Source organism: Solanum dulcamara, chromosome 1, assembly GCF_947179165.1.
Source record: "Solanum dulcamara chromosome 1, daSolDulc1.2, whole genome shotgun sequence".
NCBI lineage: Eukaryota > Viridiplantae > Streptophyta > Magnoliopsida > Solanales > Solanaceae > Solanum > Solanum dulcamara.
In genome coordinates, this window is record NC_077237.1 from 56,625,689 (window position 1) to 56,642,687 (window position 16,999).

The following is a 16,999-nucleotide window of genomic DNA, read 5'->3' on the forward strand; positions in this document are numbered from 1 at the left end:
GGCACCACCACAATCGTCTTGACGACTTTTTGAATTTGAGCAATTTGGGGAAAATTCAAAGTTCCCTACCTGGATAGGATGATGCGCACCCCCATTGTGGTTCTTTTGGGGTTGATTTTGTGCCGGAAAATTCATCGGAGCTCCAGCGAGAAATGTACTGTCAGTGTTCTTGTAGACATTCGAAGCTTTTGGTGAGGACCTGAGATGGTGCTTATGGGTGGGAAGATGCACAGCATCTTGTTGAAAATGTTGGCATTCATCTTGTTCGATTTGGGTCACTGGAGCTCCGGCGCCGCCATCACTCTGTTCGCCGGCAATGGTTCCTCCGTCAAAACTTATACCCAAAGATTCATCTTGGCATGGAGAGCAAACCCCTGCTACTGCGCCATCACAAACGAAGCTAGAATCTGCTCGAATTTGAGGGAGCACTTCCTGTGTGTGTACAGCGATGCTTGAAGAAATCTTCTGCTGAGTGCTGGTCATATATTCGAGAGAGTTCACCTGGTGGGGTGTATTTGTATCATTGAATCGCCCCTTTTTGCATTGGTTTCCACCTGAGAATGTCGCCTGAGCTCCGGCAACCTCGCCGGTAACATCGTCCCCGATGATTTCATCGTCCATTTGGGTTAACATTTTGGTGGTAGAAGCGCCATGAGGTGGGGAACAAACTCCAGGGTGTCCACTATCTCGAATGTCGCCGGAACCCCTTCGAATATGAAGGCGCAATTCCTGCGACTCTGCGATGTATCTCTCAGGATTCTCCTGTTCAGTGCTCTCAAAAGGTGCGGTGGTTTGTTACAATTTTTGGATTGTATGTAGTCCAAAAGATAAGGACTCATCTACCACAGCTTTTGATACTCGAATCAAACCATGTTTCTGAAAATTGATGATTTTGTGTGCAATTCTCAGCTCCTCTTCAGAGACAGTGATTGCATCAGTATTTTGTTGACCGATCGATTGTTGTTGATTCAAACTAGCTTCACTTGAAATTGCAGTGTTATTTTGCAGATTCAGAGTGTCATTAGCTGGATGAAGGGTTGGTGTTTGATGATCTATATTCGGCGGCCAAGGGAGCTTCACCGGCGGCGGTGAAGCCATTCAGAACTGACCGGAGCTGATGAACAGTATGAGGAAAGAGAGATGAGATGACCGTTAGCTAGAGAGGTGAATATTTTTATTTATACATTCTTAAGTATTTGAAGTGTATTATATGTGTTTAAGGGTCATAATGGATCTCTAATACCAAGTCGAGTCCAAAGAATTTCTATTGGCTAAGTTTTCGTATGAGTCCGTATAAGGGTTAACTTTAAATGACCTTATCTCCTATAATATAATGAATTAGGTGTCTTATGACCTATCAAAATAAAGGTCTTTGAGTCTTCTTTCCAATACCATCAAGATTGCAATGAAGTTAGGAGTAAAAAGTTATGCTCAGCTGACCAGAGAGGTGTGCGACAAGTTTGTGATGCAGACCTGGCGCGGACTTGGCCAGTTTTTCCAAATGTTTTTGACCAGAGATATGCGGACATGGCACTGACTTGGCCAATTTTTCCAGATTTTAGTAAGGACAACTTGGGCCATTCCCTATTATATATATTTACGATCTTGAATGCATTTTTAGGGCATTTTTGCAGTCTTTAGCCTCCTCAAAACCCCAAACTTCATCCTCTTTTCTCTCAAATCATCTCTAATTTTTCTCTCAAACTCAAAGGATTCAAGGCTCCTCATTGAATACCAAGAATCAAACTTTCTTAAAAGCTTAAATCTAAGGTATGTGGGTTTTCATCCATGGGTTCTTCCACCCATGGAGCCCAAATATTTTCTCAACCTAGAATTTTAATTCAAAATGATGAAATATTATGGATTTTATATTATGGTTCCAAATGCATAGATTATGATATATTTTAAGTTTATTTACTCTTATATGTATATATGTAATTGACTCTCAATTTCAATTGACGAGTTTTCTTATGGGTTTTCATTCTATGATTCCAAATGTATAGATTCTTGAATATTTGAAGTTTATTTACCTATATTGACTTATGTTGATTCTTATTTATATGAAATGGATGGTTTATCAAGGTTTTTATATGAAGGTTTGAAAGGTAGTTTTAAAGTGCATATGATGGGTTGTTCCTAAGATATTTGATTTGATGCATTTATATCACTCTCATGCATACAAATATTCTTTAAATGTATTTGAAGGTCTTTATAAAATGAATCCACCTAGTTTCCTATGATAAAGTAAAGTTGAAATGAAGTTTGACTTCAATGAATGTTATGAAGCAAATGTTTATGAAGAGGAGTCTTTATGAAATGATTGATTGATATAAGGGCTTCTTAGCCAAAGTAAAGTTTCAATGTGAAAGGACAATTCTCACATTGAATCAAATAAAATGTTTAAGGTTATGATATGACATGTATGACATCCCTATAGGCCGTCAATGCTTTTGGATATTTTTCCAAAAAAGAAGATCAGATTAGTATGATACCCGGAATACCATCACTGATTGTAGACCTAACATTCTTATAAAAATCTAGGTTCATTAGTAGAACGGTAAATAAGGCATGAAAGCCATGATGATATTATAAACCAAAGGTTTTAATGAGCTATTCCACTGATGATGATTTGATATCTACAGTTATACAATGCTTATGTTATTATGACATTTAAATGTTATTCTGCTAGAGCTTACCTAGCACCGAGCTGGACTAGGGGTGAATACCCATGTCCCAGAACTACGTGCCACTATAGGTATAAAAGAGATAGATACAAATATCCAAATCTCTAAGAGGTGAGTACTCAAAATATCAAGGCTTGGAGGTGAGTACTCGAGTCTAAGAACTAGGAGTGAGTACCCAGTTCACACAATGGCTTAGTGGATCCACTTAGGCATGACAGAGTCTACCTTGGCAAGTAGTCTCCCTATTTTTCTTTGATGTAGGGGTAACATTGGGAATCCATGTTATAGCTCACATGGTTTATGTCAGTTAACGGTCACTCTCACAAAGGTAAGTCCCTCTTCCAATATTTAAGATATATCATATGATGTCTACTATGTCTATCACAAAGTAAAGTATATGCTCTCACAAAGCTAAAGATTTCTTTCAAAAGGTTTATGGTATACTTATTTACGATTCATGGTACTTTGCAAGTATATGGTTTCTTATAATGACTCATGATTACCTCTATAATGTTTAAGTTTCTTTTATGATTCATGATGGTTTCTATATTTCATTGACTAAGCTTCATAACTCCAAATGGTATTTCAAATGAATACAAGGTTCTAGGATGGTCCATTGTATCACCTTATTGTATAATGATATATTGCATTGCATCTCACATACTTAGTACATTCAAAGTACTAACGCATACTTTTGCCTATATGATATCACCATGTAGGACCCGATGTCGCTCCTCGACCTCCTCCACGTGGCTAGCTTAGATTACATTGAAGATTGCTTGTGGTGAGTTCTCATGTTTAGGGAACAACATCCTTTTTATTCTAAGCATATGTTATGTAGAACATTAAGACTTTTATTAAGGCATTTCTTGACACTTATTTTGAGGGTGAGCTAGGAAAATGTCTTAGCCTCCGCCAAGTCTTTAATGTAGAAGGTATGGTTGGACATAAAAAAAGATGTTATGTTGTCTTTGACTCTTATGAAATGTGAAGCCCCTTAGTCCCTACACCCCTTTTATTTTCCGTTTAATTTATTTATCATTACCAATAAAATGCTTAATGAATTCTAAGAGGCTTGGGTGAGGTACCTCTGGGTGTCTCATTCGTCGTGTCATGTCTAAGCCCTAGGCTTGGGTCGTGATAAAGATGATCCAACTAGATCCCTATAATGGCATTCCGATGGAATCACAGCCTGCCATGAGATAATTATAATTGTCAGGAGTGGACACATCTTCTCCATCTCAGATGTTGGCAATCAAACCAAATGAGTCTGAATGAGTGGATAATAGGGCAGCACAGCGGGGTAAACTACTAGCTTACATACCTCCAAGTCTGAGGAATGGGAAGAAATGTGTAACTATTATAAAGGATGATCTGGCTGAGCTAGCTATCTATTGGAGGCCAGCATTGACTGATTCATCATTGGAGATACACCGTATATTAAATCCATGGAGAATTTTATTTAGACCAACTGGAAAATAGAACAACCTCTACAAAAATTTGCTCCATGACTAAGATTACTTTGTCTTCTGGTTTGCAACTGAAGAGAAATGTGAATGTATCCTTCACGAAGGTCCTTGCACTTTTCAAAATAAGCCTTTGTTCTACAAAAGTGGGAATTGAATTTTGAATTTAACCCTGACTACATCACCATGATTTCATTATGGGTTACGTTGCCTAGACTGTCGGTGGATTATTGGTCGAGAGATGTCTTTAGCAAGGTCACAAGTGCGATTGGGAAACCACTCCATACTGAGAGTTTCACAGTTGATATGCCAAGGATCTCTTATGCAAGGGTCTTGGTGGAGGTCAACTGGCTCAATCATTGCTGGATAACATTGATATCTCAACCACATATGGTAAATTTCAACAATCATTAGAGTATGATTGGTGTCCAATGTTCTGCTCCAACTGTATGAAGTTTGGTCATGAGCGTCCTAAATGATGAAATAAGGTGAATGAGGGTGGGGTTGAGAAGAAGTCTCAGGAGAAGAAGAAGTGCAAGAAAAAAAATAGAAGGAGGTCCCGACATCCTGTATGGAAAGAAATACGGGGTCAAACCAAAGGTGAAGTAATGATGGAGCAGACTACAGCTCCACTTGTAGTAGAGAAGAAGACCGAGGGAAAATCAACCGATCCAGAACTAGTGGTGACATATGGATGTTTGATAAGGTCTGCTATCCATGTCCTCAATAGTTTCCAAAGTCTATCCATGGAGGTAACCACAAGTACAGGGGACCCTAAGGGTCTTCTCTCATCATGACACTGGTTACATGGAATGTTAGAGGGTTGAATCACCCCTTTAAACAGAAAGAGGTCAAACTCTTTCTAAATAATAATAAAGTAGATGTGGTGGAACTCATTGAAACTAAAGTAAAAGAGAATAAAGCTCAAAATATCATCAACAAATTAGGTTCTAACTGATATCATGGTGTAATTATCTGATGGTAAAGAATGGAAGAATTTGTCTACTATGGAAGAGCTTGGCCGAAATACAAGTGAAAAAGATAAGTGAGCAAATCATACACTACACTCTCAGTGAAAATGCTAGTTCCTACAAAAGTAAATTCACAGTGGTATACACAAAGAATGACAATGTCATAGAGTTCAACTCTGGCAAGAATTGATTGTGTTGGGCAATTTAATCAAGATTGTCTGCTTATAGCATGGAACTTCATCATTGTTCTCTCATCTGATGATAGATTGGGCTCCTACGTGATCCCAGGTGAAACCCAAGACCTCCAAGCTTTCATTGACACATTGCAACTTACAACCCTTAAAGCCACATGATGTCACTATACCTTATGTAATAAACATCAAGCTAGTAGCAGAGTATACTCCAAAATAGATTGGGCTTTTGGTAACCACCCCTAGATGACATCTTAAGGTCATGTTGAGGTTGAATACCTAGGGCCTGGTATTTCATATCACTCCCTAATCCTTCTACAAGTGTGTTCCCCTCCTTACTCAAATCCTAAGCCATTCAAGTTGTTCAAGACAGTTCTCAATCATCTAGAATTTGGTAGGCTAGTAATGGAGGAAGCAGATTAGGGGCAACACTTTGGATAGACTATGGAAAAAAATAAAATATGTGAAGAGTTCTCTAAAGATGTTGAATATCTACATGGCATCCTATGGTCAGAAGTTGTCTTAGGTAAGACAAGAACTAGAGATAACTCAGAGCTATTTAGTTAATAATATTGTATATCCCTGGCTAATTGAAAAAGAGAAATAGTTGTTGGGGAATATTAGGAAATAGAGTGATGTTGAGACTCAAGTCATGAACCAAAAATCTAAAGTGAACTGGATTAGGTATGGAGATGCAAATACCAAGTTTTTTTCATGCTTAGGTGAAGATCAGAGCCACAAAAACCTCTATTAATTCAGTGTATGATGCTACTAGTACAAAGGTGCAGGATCCTCAACTGGTGGAAGCTGAATTTGTTAGATTATTTTCAAGATTGATGGGGCAGTGTTGAGAATATACCATGCCACAATACTGCATTCATTAGGGAATGTCCTTGCCTATCATATAAGCAAAAATGCAGACTAGTGGTACCTGTAACTGAAAAGGAGATCATGTTTGCTATTAAAGGTATGCCTGTTGATAAATCTCCTGATGTTTATGGCTTTCCAATAGAGTTTTTTATGCAAAATTGGCATATAGTCAAATCAGATGTGATGTAGGATATCCATGAAATTTTTCAAACTGGTAAAATGTTAAAAGCTTTTAGTTGTATTGTTGTTACTCTCATACCTAAAGTCTCAAACCTAACACTAATAAAAGACTGCAGACCTATATCTTATTACACCACTTTCTATAAGATCATTACCAAGATCTTAACTAATAGAATAAAGAAGGTGGTTGATCATATTGTTAGTCCTGCTCAGTCTGCATTAATAGAGGGGATGAGTATTATAGACAATGTACTAATCAGTCATGAAATACTTAAGTGGTATACCAAAAAAGGGCTATCTCCAAGGTGTGTCATGAAGGTAGATCTAAAAATAACTTATGATTCCATAGAATGGTGCTTTCTAAAGTCAGTCTTGGCAAACTTGGGATTTTCTTATTTGTTCATTAAGTGGATATTGTCCTGTATTATTGCAGTAACATACTCTCTGGTACTATTTGATGGTCTTACAACTTTCTTTGAAGGGAAGAGAGGTACAAATCAAGGAGATCCTATGTCTCTTTACGTATTTGTACTAGCTATGGAGTATCTTCAAAGAGAGCTCACTTAACTAGGTAAGAGCAATGGTTTTCAATATCATCCCGGGTGTAAAAGGTTGGGTGTCACACATGTTTGTTTTGTAGATGACTTGTTCCTCTTCTATAAGGCTGAGTTGCAATCCATACAACTGTTAAATGAAGCTTTCAACAGATGTTTTGCTGCATCAGGGTTACAAGCTAATACATATAAGAGTTTCATATATATGGAAGGGGTGAACCTATGGTGAGACAGGAAATTCTAGACTACCTAGGCAATCAAGAGGGTGAATATCCATTCAAATATCTAGGAAATATCATCCAAAATTGACTGTTGCACAGTGCTTACCAAGAGTAGAAAAGATAACTACAAGAATGAGGTGTTGGTCAGCTAAGTTGTTGTCCTATGCTGGAAGGAATCAATTTATTAAGTTAGTTATTTTTTGCATCAAAACTTACTAGGACCAGATATTTTTATTACCTAATAGGATATTGAAGGTGATACAACCATCACTTATGAGCTAGTGGTGAAACAATGATTTTCACTAACATTGTTGCGATCGTCTAATACCTCATCATAGTAAGGGACGACCAACCACATTGCATCCACAATCAAGCAAAGTCCATCATTTTGGGACTTGAGAGGCATGGCCTCTATCTTACATAATTTATGGGGTTCGAGTTGTTATTTAGTCTTACCTAAATTGGTGCTCAATACTACTCCCAAAAGACTTAATATGCTTATATGTTCAATCAAATAATTATAATCAATCAACCCATGTAGTCTCATTGGACTCTCATCAAGCTCTGCTCATCTCAATCGTCAAACTCTTTTGTTTAAAACATGCTTTCGACTCATTCATAACTCCTCAAGACTCTATCTCAAATCAATCATTTAACTCAATGCTCAACTCATTTAGACTCAATATTCATGCTCTTTCAAACCTCGATCAAAAATGCATAAACTCAGTTTAAAAATTATCATTCGTTAAATGCATGAAAAAATCATTCTGCCTATCTCAAAATATATGTATTTAATGCAACAACCATCAATTCAGGTGGGGTCTATGGGAATGAAATCATGAATAGTCGATTAAGAACTCAAATCATAAGAATCAACATGATATATTCATATATAATAAGGACGGGTTAAGGAATTGCGTAAATAACGCAAGAGCTCAACCACGCGGGATTAAAACTCAAACTCAATCTCAATCTTGACTAAACAAACATGCAGAGCACGAGGACGAACTCAGTCTAGTATTATGATTAGCCTTACATATGTGGAAATCTAAGAAACAATAGGGACTTAAAGTAATAGCTTGAAAACCTTGAACCCTAGCTTTCTCTCTTCTCTCCAATTGTTTTTCTCAAAATTTCTAAGTGTGAATAAGAGAAAAAATGTTTGGGTATGTTAAGGGACTGATTTAGGTCCTTAAACAAGTAGGGTTCAATTAGAATAAAGTGGGAAAAGATTGGAATACCCTTCATTAATATGAGTCGGGCACCCTTCATAAAAGATCACCACGGCTCGTGAAGCTCACCACGTCCGTGGTGGTGGGGTTGAATTTGGGGTTAGGAGGGTCGACTTCATGGAGGTCACCGGTAAGGTCTTTAGTATCATAGACTGATGAAATGATAGCGTCTATCAAGCCACGGTCTATTAAGGCCACTATGGACCATGGAGCCCATCGTGGTTGTTCCTGAACTCAAGGAGTCTTGAAGGACAACTCCACGGAAGGTACTACGATCCATGGTGCTCAGCACGAGCCATCGTCCCTCTTGTGAACTCCTCTCCTAACTCATGTCCTCTATACATCCCCCCCTCCACGGACCGTGAAGAGGATTATGGTCCATGGTGGGTCTTGTGATCCTTGTCTGATACAATTTGTGGATCATTTAGAGTTAATTCTTGCTGGGCACTTCAAGGGTGTTACAAAGATGCTGGAGGCCATCCTAAAACAATTATGGGCAGTAACAGAAGAAAAGTAATGCATGTGGATAAAATAGTTATGTGTGTATTATATGAAAGGGCATTTTGTGTACTCATGTCCTATTCCTATGAATGCCACTTTGGTGTTGAGAAAGATTATTGAGGCAAGAAGAATCATCTTAAATGTGCAATAGCTCCAAGGTGACTTAAATGTTAGATTAGCACTGATGGTCCACAATGGTAGATTTTCTATCAAGAAGATGTACATTAGTCTACTTCCTACATACTAGAAGATGGTTTGGAAAGGTATTGTTTTGCATCCCATCATCCACTCCAAGTTTCAATTTATATGTTGGTAAGCTTCTTGGCAGAGATTGGCAATAGCAGATAGATTCCTGAAGATTGGAGTTCATGTCCCCCTAGAATGCAGTTTCTACGATACTGATTTAGAATTTGTGGATCACTTTTTCTTTGACTGCACTATCACAAGGTCTATTCTAGCAAGGTTACTGCTTTGGTTAGGCTACTTTAGAGATATTGGTGACTATCAAAGTGAGCTACAATGGGCAAACACTCAGGCGAAAAGCACATCTAGAAAGGGTACTCTACTTGGGTGTGCTTTTGCCACTTTGTGGCCCTACTATGGAGCGAAAGAAATAAAATTAGGTTCGAACAAGGTCAGCTTCATAAGGATGTGTTATGCAGGGAAATTTCCTATCGTATTCATGCTAGAGGCCAAGCTCATCCGAGATGGAGTTCAACACTTGCTTTGCCAAATGGAAGCCCTTAGAGTAGTCATATTTCTTAAGTGTGCTTCTCCCTTATATTATGATGACTTAATATTATTTTACTTGTTCAATAGAATAGCAATAGGCTCAAATGTAATCCTATTCATTGTGGTTACATTAAGTAACTACTGTATAGGACTTGTTATGCTTTTAGTTGAGAAATAGGTAGTCTGCACCTATTTAGTTTTGTAGCTAGTCACTTTGGTTTGAAATGAAACAGTCTGTTCACCAAAAAGCAATTTTATTCAGAGTCAAGATTTTGAACTAAACAATTAGTTCAAGCTCATAAATGTGAATTCAAAGTTTTTCAATAACTATGAAAGAACATGAATGGTTCTTAAGTTATTCTATAAAATTAAATTTGCATAATTTAAATTGGTTTTGAAAATTAAATACTTAAAGTAAATAAGTAATGAAATGGTGAAAGAAAAGCCATTTAAAATCTCCCCAAGGAGTCATCTAAGGTAAAATAAATAAATATTTGAAATGTAAGTAACAAGTTAATAGCAGGATAACATCCATAATGCTAAAACCCAAGTTAATGAACACAGGCCTTTGGCCCACGATCTGTTCTATCATTTTAAAGCTTCCGACATCGAGCCATGCCTTTCTTCAATCTGCTTCAGCTGCTAATGGACTTTGACCCATTATTTATTGTCAAAACTTCTCCCTTACAATAATGTGGACTCTTAATCCAAATATTATCCCTTTACGAATTGATGGAAGTTCACTCAAAGCGGAAAGAATGCAAGGGAGTGGAGAGTCCAATTGGCCTCAAACAGGTATCACATGTGAAATAGAGAAAAGGGAGAAGAATTAGCACATACTTTTTCTTGCTAAACTGACTAAACAAATGAATAAATTAAAGAGTCAGGTAGTGTCATGATCTGAACTAGGGCCTAGCTGTGACACAGCGATTAGGATTTCCGAAAAAATTCAAACCAAGCCTCTTAGCATATCACAAGCATTCATGAGGTAAACAATAAAAGGAAACTCATAAAATTCCAAGAATATAGCATATCTAGAGAGAATCATGACAACATAGACTCCTTACACAATATGTCCAATCTGCCTCTACATGACTACATAGGCGAGGACTAGAACATGTTTCAAGCTCACCCCAAGAATATAATGGCATGACATAGAATAGTCTTAAGACTTCAGCATAGTTTAGAAATGACAATAAAAGAGAAAATGACTTAGCTTGCCCTCAAAACATGAGGACTCACCCATAAATCTTCAAGAAAGATCACCAACTAGCCACACGAATAAGATGGAGCGTCTGCCCCTACATTATGATATAGTATAGGCAATAAAGTATGTGTTAGTATGTTTGAATATACTAAGTATGTAGGTGATGCAATGCATAAATAAAACCATATTGTGCAAATAACCATTTCAAATATCATGAGAAAAGAGTTAGTAAAATCATAAGTAAGCATGGAAAAGGTCAAGTCACTTTAAATCATAAGAGTATCATATCAAAATAAAAGATAGGAGTAATCTTGTAAAGTATCATAAGGACCATACATATGTGGGAGATAACTGTAACCGACATTAAGACCATGCGAGCTATAACATAGAATCCAATGATCCCCACATTGAGAAAGGGGGAGGCTACTTTGCCAAGGTAGACTCCGTCCAACATTATCATTATTAAGTGTTATATGTGGATCCACTAGCTAGTCCATATTGGCAAACCTACGGTGGCAACATAGTTAAAGGGACCAGAGGTTGCTACTAAGGCTTAGGTCGAGCCCCCACCTCAAGTTCCTCTTGGTTCTAAGTCAACATCCCACAAAATTGATATTATAACATAATTATACATCATACTTTTCATAAATCATAAGTCTTTCTTAATCATACTTCATAAACTTGTTAATAGGAATAACTCATTATCATATAATTCATGTAATGTGGGTATAGGTCTTCCATCATTATAAATCATTTTCATAAAATATAATTATGGTCTTAAGTCACCCTCATTCATAAATCTTGCTTACATACTTGAAATTCATGATCATAGCATATACTTAAAATTAGGGTAAAACACAAATACATGATCAATTGATTGAAAATCATGACAATTACTTGAAAACATGCATGATCATATACTTTATATTAACTCATACATAATTCATGAAAATAATATCAATTGGATGCATAATTGAAAATACACATAATTCACCCTAGAGATCAATGTAGTAAATTCATGGAAAAACTCTTCAGTTCAATGCATTAACTATTAATTTATATTAAAATATACTCATAATCATAATATTAGAATAAATATCATAAAAACCATAAAATATATATACTTTAATTGATTTAAAAAGTAGAGAATTTGTTGGGCTTTTAGGGTGAAAGTACCCTAGGATCAATTATCCAAATACCTTGTATGAGAAGATCAAAGAATTTGAGAGTTTTGATGGAGAGTATGAGTGATTTTCTTGGAAGTCTTCAATGGAGTCCTTGAGAGCTTTTGTAGAGAGAAATATTTGAATAGGTGAATTGTAGAAGAACGAATGAAATTAGAGGGTTAGGATAGTTTATAGAGCCGAATTAGGTCCTAAAAATATCTAGATTCATTAACTAACAATTAGGAAAATGTCTAAAGTATTCCCACTTAAAAAGGCATTCGAATAGAAAAACTCACCCAAATCCACAACACGAACGTTCTCCCGAATAGGCCAATTTAAAGAGAATAAGATTTTGACCAGATTTTGACTCGGGAAAAAATTGCACTAAATGGGAGTAAGTGGGCGGCATTACCTGGATGGTTTCACCCTTCTTCATAGTGAAGGTCGCGTGTTGAGTGGTAAGTACTTACTAGAGACTCTTTCACCTTACTTGTTCCTTCATGGGCTATTTTCAAATAGTCCCAGATCTTCTTAAAAGACTCATAGGCCGAGACTCGGTTGTACTCATCAAGCCTTATCATGCATACTAGCAACTTCTTTGCTTTATATCTCTTCTCGATCTTCTTTCTATTAGTCTTGTTGTACTCATTTTGTGTTTTAGGAACAACTTTGATGCTTTATGCTTCCTTGGCTTTCATCATAGCCAAGAATGATGTTGCATAGCTCACTATCATCATCCATGATGAAGTCATGCATCCTAGTCTTCCACCAGCCATAGAACTGGCCATTGAAATGAGGTGGTCTGGTAGATGATTGTCCTTCTTTCAGATTAGGTGGAGCAACCATTTCTTCTCACAGGATCCTCTCTCAGCGTTAACCGTATAAAGAGTTCAAGCTCTGATACCAATTAATGGCTTATATGATTCCACCACGAGTTAGGAGACCAGGTCCCTTGACACAATTCGTTAACAAAATACTCAAGTTAGATGAAAAAGTTAAAATGACACATAATATGAAAGGGAAAAATCATACTTGTCTCACAGAATTTCACTAACGACTTAACTAACAATGAGCCAAGTTTTAGATTACAAACTCTTGCAACCTAAGAATTAAATTCTTAATCTCTTCCCCTTATAACACCTCAATTACAAGATATAAAGCAATAACTCTATTACCTACTACACTAACTAACTCTAGCTGATATAGACTTCAACAATACACCAATTCTAACTCTAGCCACCAACTCGGATCTCAAAGATACGAGAAAAAATAAGCAACAACTCTAGTGCATCCACACATCAAATAACTCTAGTTGATACTCCTATGCAATTCTACTTAAGAGAATACCAATACAATGGTGAAAAGAAGCTTGACTAAAATATAGATGATTCAACTAACTAACTCTAGTTAATCCGACTCAAACTAAAGAGTTAGACAAGCAAATGATCTACTATCCTTTATAACTTAGGAATAGATATACAATACAAGAACACAAGAAACAAAATTCAAAACCCAACTGAAGATGCTGTAACACTGGATCAAGTCTCTGTTGAGTATGAGCAGTGTTCTTCCTTGCAATGGATTTTTCTTTGTGTATGGACTTGATTTGCAAAAGCTCAATGTTTCTTATCACAATGTTCTCTTCATTCGAGAGACAAAAACCTAGAAGAAACGCCATTTGTCTAGACATCCTGTTGCTGCAGTGTCTCTACTGTAGCACCTACCAGCCACTATAGCTTTTGCATCTTTACAGTTATACTCCACTTTTTTGTCTTGGACAGACGTTATTCATGGACCAAGTCCCTCTACTAGGTCCCATAGTTTTTTAAATCATCAAAATACAAATATAACAAATGGTAAATATCAGCTTGTGTTTCTTTCCCCTTATGTCAGAGGAGGAAAAATGTTTAATACATTAATACCTCCTTAAATTAGCCAACAAATTTCATTTTGATAATTTGAAGTATGACTTATTTTGATTGAACACCTCAACACAAGAGACATTATTCCTGTTAAACATTTTGAGTTCAAATTTTTTACAAGGTTTTGTACGTGTTCTCAAACGTCATTACATAGATAAGTTAACTATATAAAATATATCACTTTCTTTAATTAGACAAATCAGCCTCCATAGAAACATGCATTCAGTTTTACAATTTATTGAGACTAATGCATATAACTAAAGAAAACAACATATTTATTTATTAATGTAATTGGTGCTTAAGAATATGTGGAGAAACTTTTTCAAAACTTGAACTCAGAGTGTCTAATAGGAATACATTATCATGTATTTGGATATTCAATCAAAACATACTCTAATTCAATTGTTCAAAAATAAAATTTGATGACAAGTTTAAGAGAGTGTAGATAGATATACTAAGCCAAAAAAATAAGGGAAAATAACACGTATACCCCCAAAAGGGAAAGTATTTATCCTTAAATTTTCTATTACTTTCGTACCCCTTTTTATTTTAAAATTACATAAATTGACGTCAGCGCTGCACTACATGATATCGATAGGGTATCAATATACCAACGGAGTATCATAAAGAATTAAGCTCAGTCATATATGATACTGATATGGTATCAATATGTTGATGAAGTATCACAAAGAATATATTTTCTACTAATTTAGAGTTTAATAAATAAAATTGTGATTTTAATAATTTTCTCTTAATTATTTTATTTTTATTTCTTAGAAAAAAACTCAATCTTATATGATACTGATTGGGTATCAATATTTCGATGGAGTATCATAGAGAATTAAGTTCAATCCTATATGATACCGATATGATATTAATATACCAATGGAGTATCACAGAAAATTATTTCAAAATAGCAATATTGACATCCACTGACATCATGCGCGAAATTAAAAAGAAAAAAGTGGGGTAAGAGGGTAAATATTTTGAGTCATAAGTCTATTAAGGATAAATAATATGAATTGACTTTAATTTTGATAAATAATTTTATAATGGAGTCTATTTTGTGTAATTTTCCAAAAAATAAAGGAAAAATTACTTATCTACACACCTTATATTACTATATTTACTGTTATCCCCTACCAATTTTAAAAATCTCAAAAATCCTCTTTTTTTACCTCTCTCTCCAACTCACAGATACATCCTATTCCAGTTCTACTGCGGGTTTTTTTAAAAAAATCAGTCCAAGTGTTACTCAATTTCAAGCTTCTAATTAAGGTAATTCAAGTTATTCCTTCTCTGTCATCTCACTGCGATTTCAACTCCTTCAACTTTTTATTGATTTCTACTGTAATTTTTTATTATTTTTAATCCTTTTGTTCACTGATACATATGGATTTATCTCTATCTTTTAGTGTTGGTCTCACACAGTTGAATCAAAATTAAGGAATTCTTGCTTCATTAGGTTTTGATTCATCTTGGGAAGGCTACAATGAGGTTAGATCCAAACATCATAACGATCCCGTAGTTATGGATAAATTACGTGCGAAATTGAAGTCCAAATCTCTAGGTCAACAAACACCCACAGAAGTAGATAAAAAAATTGAAGGGGTTACACCACGCCCTAATCTCCCAAGGTATGAGTTCATTTAATCTATTTTCTGTTATTTTTATTTTTAAATCTCAATTTTTCTAATTCATTTCAATGTACCTTTCTTAGAGTTCGTATGCTGATGCTTAAGGTTTTGATATGATTTTTGTTATTATTTTTCTAATACATAAGGTTTACTGTTTTTTATAATTTTCTGATACATCATGTACTAATCATGATACATAAGGGTTTTCTGATTTTGCGTGGTTTATGATGCATTATTTTCTGCTTTTTCTATTATTTTTGATACGTAAGGTCAAAACAAAATGTCTAATATTAATATACATAAGCTCTATATGTGTATTGATTAGTCATGCACCTGATACATAAAGTCACTTTGTATCATATATTCTAATGTATCATTTTATGTTATGTGTTCATGAAGTCAGATAAACAATGTATCAAATACATGTTGTATTTATTCATTTGTTCTGTCAATGCAGAAACTGAAGTACGTCATCAAAAAGATCCATTCCCACTTTTTGAGATTCGACACTACATATACTGCTAATTTTATTAATGATTTCAAATCATCAATAGGTAAAGAAGCTATCTAGTTATTTAGACAAACCATCTTTGGTCACTACCTAAATATGCCACAGTGTAGTTTTCAAGGTGAAATCATCAAATATCTCTTACTTCTCGAGGTAAAGTAGAAAAATACAGATGAATTACATATTCGTCATGTTCAGGGTAACATATTCCATTTCTCAATCAAGGAATTTGTTATTATTATTGGTTTGCGATGTACCGGTAATATCAATGAATTTTGGTATCCAGATGCACCCCTAAGCATATTGTTGTCTAAATATTTTCTTGATGCAAAAAATGGGGTAAACAAAGGACGTTTCGTTCAGTGTTTTCTGTTGGGAGGATAGGAAACCAATGAAGACGCTGTTCAGATGGCTATTCTCTACTTTATCCACACTTTTGTCTTTTCTCAACTAGGTGATTCACTTGTTTCTGTTGATGATTTTAGGATGGTAGAGGATGGAAGATATGAGCAGTTCTAATGGGGTAAAATAGTATTTTTCAAATTGATAAAAGGCATGAGACAGGAGTTTACTACTGCCAAACAAATGTATCATTTGGGGGGGATGCCATACGCTCTCAATGCATGGATTTACGAATGTGCATCTCAGGTCCCTTTTGAAATTATCGTAAGAGTAGGTAATCATATTCTCAAAATTTTTAATTGGCATGTTGTTGTAGTCAAGCCCAAATTTGAGACCTTTATGACTAGCATTTTCAGTGAGGTATATTTTATAAAATCATAATTATAGTTATATCAAATGTATATATATATCATATATTGCTTATTAACTGTAGTATAAGATTATTCATTTTTCAATTGTGCTCTGATTTAGTATATATAACATTTATGATACATTCAATAGTCTTGAATCTGATATAATAGACTTTGTTCTGATACATAAGACTCTTATCATGAA